Source organism: Sinocyclocheilus grahami, unplaced genomic scaffold (genome assembly GCF_001515645.1).
Source record: "Sinocyclocheilus grahami isolate Dianchi unplaced genomic scaffold, SAMN03320097.WGS_v1.1 scaffold8.1, whole genome shotgun sequence".
NCBI lineage: Eukaryota > Metazoa > Chordata > Actinopteri > Cypriniformes > Cyprinidae > Sinocyclocheilus > Sinocyclocheilus grahami.
This window is the reverse complement of record NW_015505187.1, coordinates 543,080-548,541: the sequence shown is the minus strand read 5'-3', so window position 1 is coordinate 548,541 and position 5,462 is coordinate 543,080.

Here is a 5,462-nt window from a genome sequence, read left to right as displayed (position 1 = left end):
CTATCTTGGTCTGTACGTTCTTCGTCCATCTTAACTGTGGGCAAAGCTGTAGTCAATTCAATTAAAAGTGCAAGTGCAAAGACGACCATGTAGGAAGGTGCCATGATCTTGGGTAATTTGGTTGACTTAATTGCAGGAACCTGGCTTTGCACTCGCATGTCCACTAAGAATCAGATGTGTGCTTTTATAGTGTCTCATGATGATGAGTTGTCCTTTTCGAGCTATTTTTGAGTATTGATGATGTCCGTTGCTCTCCTTTGGTGAAAAGTCGTTCACCTTTACAAGAGGTGCATGCCCATCCACAGGGAGGATATTGGGAGATGTTTTAAACAAGAAGGATTATATTTTGAATGGTTTTCGTTTTTCTAAAAGAGCCCACTGTGTTTTTGTAAAAGGCCAAATAACATTTGTCAGCATTTCATTGTGAATCTGGAGAAAGGCCATCCCCTTCCAATATAGTGTTTGTACCCCCTGCCATAACTTAGTTTATCGAGCTCATGCAGCAGGTCAAAGGTTTTACATTGAGGTCACATTTTGTCTGAGCAGTGGTAATGATACATTGCAAATGTTTACAATATGAAAGGAATGAGCCTCAAAGAAGGAAATATACCTGTTGTGAGATGTCATCATCCATCAGATGACTCCAATTCCCTTGGTGCCGTCTCCTCATGGTATCGTCCATTATCTTCTTGTTCTTTTTTTGTTTGTAGGTCAGAGCTGGATTATTAGTAATTTCAATAGACCAGGGGTGCCCAATCTTCTTCTTGAAGATTTACCTACCTGCAGAGTTCAGTTCTACCCCGCTCCAACACACTGTTCTGTAATTACCAAGTGCTCCTGAAGGTCACAAAATCTGCGAGGGAAATGGCAAATATTGAAATTACAGGGCTTCGCCTGTTAAATTTTGCAGAGTGGTAAATGTGTCTGGTAATCTTTTTAACGGATTCATTAAAATTAACCAATTCATAAGAGTCATTTGCTTGCAGATAAATAATATGGGCTCACATGAAATACTGGTGCACACTCTCAAGATGACTCCTAGATGATATCTGACAAACCCGCATTACGCACAGTTTTTTTTCTGTTTTAAGTTTTTGTACTAGTCACAGCCTGAGTCCTGTAGGGTACTTCATAAGAAATCAGAAGTGTGTTCGCATTGCAAGAAGAAATGGGACATGAATAATAGTTATTGAACTCAGCTGAAGTGATTTTACTTGGAACACTCAGCCTTTATTTAGTGAGTATTTGTGTTGAAGTGAGAGAGCCTCTACTGAAGGACTCGGCTGGTCCATGGACACACGACTGTTCCAGCAAGAGCACAACTGAACTTCAGAGTTTGACGCTCTGTTATTGTAACCTCTCTTTCTATGTTGCCACTCTGCTTTCTGACATGTTTCACCCTCCATAGTGACCTCTTCCCACCTTTGATTACCCTCACCACAATAATCTAAAGTTCTTATGTGCAATTTCAAACTAACATTCATAGATTCCCTTTCAAGGCTCAATTGCCACCATGATGAAACACTTGGAGTGCATTTGTGGTCTACATTTACATTTATATTTACATTTAGTCATTTAGCTGATGCTTTTATCCAAAGCGACTTACAAATGAGGACAACTGAAGCAATCAAAATCAACAAAAGAGCAATGAAATGCAAGTGCTATAACAAGTGTCAGGTATCTTAACGCATTACACGTAGCAAGGTTTTTTTTTTTTATTATATAATAACTAAAAATAATAACAGATAGAATAGAGCAAGCTAATGTTAGATACCTTTTTTGCTTTTGATAATTGTATAATAAATAAAAAGAAAACAAATAGAATACAAAAAGATTAGAAAAGCTAGTGTTATTTTTTTATATATATATATAGAATTAGAATAGAGGGTGCTAGAGTTAGAGGGTCGAAAAAAGATGGAAGAGATGTGTTTTAGCCAATTCTTGAAGATGGCTAAGGACTCAGCTGCTCGGATTGAGTTGGGCAGGTCATTCCACCAGGAGGGAACATTTCATGTAAAAGTCTGTGAAAATGATTTTGTGCCTCTTTGGGATGGCACAATAAAGCGACGTTCACTTGCTGAACGCAAGCTTCTAGAGGGCACATAAGTCTGAAGTAATGAATTTAGGTAAAGGGGTGTAGAGCCAGTGGTGGTTTTGTAGGCAAACATTAATGCCTCGAAATTTATGCGAGCAGCTATTGGTAGCCAGTGCAAATTGATAAACAGAGGTGTGACGTGCATTCTTTTTGGCTCATTAAAAATTGATCTTGCTGCCGCGTTCTGGATTAATTGTAAAGGTTTGATAGAACTGGCTGGAAGACCTGCCAAGAGAGCATTGCAATAGATTTAGACATTGTCTGGACAGAACAAGAGCTTGAACAAGGAGTTGTTCATGTTCTGAAAGAAAAGGCCTGATCTTCTTGATGTTGAATAAAGCAAATCTGCAGGACCGGGCAGTTTTAGCAATGTGGTCTGAGAAAGTCAGCTTATCATCAATCATAACTCCAAGGTTTCTGACTGTTTTTGAAGGAGTTATGGTTGATGTGCCTAACTGGATGGTGAAATTGTGATGAAATTATGGGTTTGCTGGAACCACACGCAGTTCTGTCTTGGCAAGATTGAGTTGACAGTGATGGTCCTTCATCCAGCAAGAAATGTCTGTTAGACAAGCTGAAATGCGAGCAGCTATCGTCGGATCATCAGGATGGAATGAGAGGTAGAGCTGAGTGTCATCAGCAAAGCAGTGATATGAAAAGCCATGTTTCTGAATGACAGAATCTAGTGATGCCATGTAAACAGAGAAGAGAAGTGGTCCAAGAACTGAGCCCTGAGGCACCCCAGTAGTTAGATGTTGTGACTTGGACACCTCACCTCTCCAAGGAACACAGCTCGTTCAAGTGTTTTTGCAATGAAAGGAAGATGGGAAACCGGTCTGTAGTTCTCTAAAAGAGATGTGTTAAGGGTGGGTTTCTTAATTAGTGGGGTTATATGAGCCTGTCTAAATGCTGAGGGAAAAACAGCAGAGTGAGCATAGGTTACGTCGAAAGATGGCATGTGGAGGGGTATGTGTTGTGTCAGGAACCATGTTGAAGTTAAGAGTGAGGAGGAAGTGATCCGAGGTGTGCAGTGGAGTAACCAGCACATGAGTGGAGCAGTTTTGTGTGTAAATAAGGTCCAGTTGGTTGCCTAATTTGTGAGTAGCCGTAGTTAACACTCTCTTGAGATCAAAAGAGGCAAGCAGAGTGTGGAAGTCTGCAGCCTGAGGTTTATCTAGGTGGACGTTGAAGTCTCCAAGCATAACTAGGGGAGTACCATCCTCAGGAAAGGTTGAGAGCAGCACATCTAATTCATCCAAGAAGTTACCTTCTGGTCCTGGGGGTCGATAAACAGCTACAAAATGGATTTTTAATTGGTGGGTAATAGTGACTGAATGCGATTCAAAGGAGCTGTTATTACCCAGAGAAGGTACAGGAATAAATTTCCAATCATTAGAGATAAGCAGACCAGTACCTCCACCTCTTCCAGCTAGACGGGGAGTGTGGGCAAATGAGAACTTATTGGAGAGTGCTGCAGGTGTAGCAGTGTCCTCTGGTTTAATCCAGGTCTCTGTCAGGGCCATGAGGTTTAGTCTTAAATGACTAGCAATAGATGTAATGAAATCTGCTTTGTTTACTGCAGACTGGCAATTCCAATTCCATTGGTCTAAGCTTCATTCTTCTCCAGGTTTTTGAAGCTTCAACCTCAATGTAACTGACATGTTAGCTAGACTGCTAACTAGAGAGATACTGCTTTATTAATGCTCTATTAATGTAAAGTGATTCAGTCACGGTAACAAAAGTGCAAATGTTTATTTATTCTTCAATAAATGAAAGTGTATATTATAGGTGCTGTGACTGGTTCCCTCATCACTAGTTCCTAATTTAAAATAATTTTAGATGGCATTTAGCACATCACACTGCAGGACATGTCAGCTTTCCAAAAGTATCTTGTGTCCGCTATCCAATTTCTAACTACTGCAAAAGCTCTCTGCAGTTTGTAGTATGTGCTTTGGGAGTACAGACTGACTGGGACAGTTGATTTGCTCCTTCACAAGTCTATCCTTTTGCCGCAAAACTGGAGACATGAACATCCTGTAATTTAAGCATTGCACTCTAATGGAAATCCATTTGTGTCCTCTAAATACTATGCATGGGAATTATCAACGGTGACACAAGATATGTAATGACATCAGAATTTTGGCTATTTTTCCAGTTACAGAGAATCACGCTTTTGGCCCTGGATTCTGCCACGGCCCCATCTCGCCCTGTCTTTCACCTCACGGTCTTTGCCATTGATGGATCAGGTATCCACTCCAGAATTGGCCGCTGAAATACCCAGTAATGGAAAAGAGAGAGTGGTTGGAATGACATTTTTTTTCATGTGGGATATAGTTACGTACAATTATGGCCGCTGACTCAAAGATATTCCACTCCATTGCCAGTTTGAATTGAAAATCACATGTGGATGCTTCTCTATCGAGGAAAAGCATTAATTCTTCAACAGAACTAGCTGTGTGATGAGTTTTAAATAATGTAACAAAAAAACAGGACTGCGGAAATGGACTGAAAGATTTAAGCTGTGAGACCGATGAACCAAGCACTTTGTCAGGGAGCATCTCACGGGAACATTTAGTTCCTTTGCTTCTCATATCCAGGACTGCGGAAATGGACTGAAAGATTTAAGCTGTGAGACCAAGCACTTTGTCAGGGAGCATCTCACGGGAACATTTAGTTCCTTTGCTTCTCATATCAGGGGGCACTGCTGTAATGTGGTCAAATGTGTCTTGTGGTCAACAGGGACGCTTGGCTAGATGACATCACCAGTATCATCACCATATTCCCCACCGATGCCAAAAAGTCCGGGCATGATACTCTGTCCTATTTTGTTACACACGTCATCACAAACCATACGTTTCCATTTTCCAAAAATGTTAAAACGCGGCTTTTGATCATCCTTTGGGAAACCAGGAGAATTTTCGGTCGTGATTCCAAGATGCTCTCCCCATTGATCAAGTTACCAGATTATTTTCTTTACTTGTCTGTTGTTTGATGGTGTAGTAAATGATGGGTTCAGGGCAGAAGGGGCCAATGGGGGCTCAAGCGGGACCATGGTGGACCGAGATGGGGTTGGCTCCTTTGTTGCCCAGAGAGCAAACCATGGTTTCCAGGAACAATGCAGCTAATGAGAAACTCTCCAAGGAAAATATGGGTCTGACATCATGGGTTCTTAAAGCTTGCAGCTGAGCCAACACTCTCTTGCCACAATCAGCTCCCAGTGAATTTCCACTGCTGAGGGAGGGAGTGATCTAGAGGTAGAGGGTGAAAGGGAGCATGCTGGGGCGTGGATGTCGCCTGCTACCTCTTGTACATGTGTAGAGTTGTATATTGACTGTATGTTGTGCTTGGGGTACTGCAGGTCTATAGA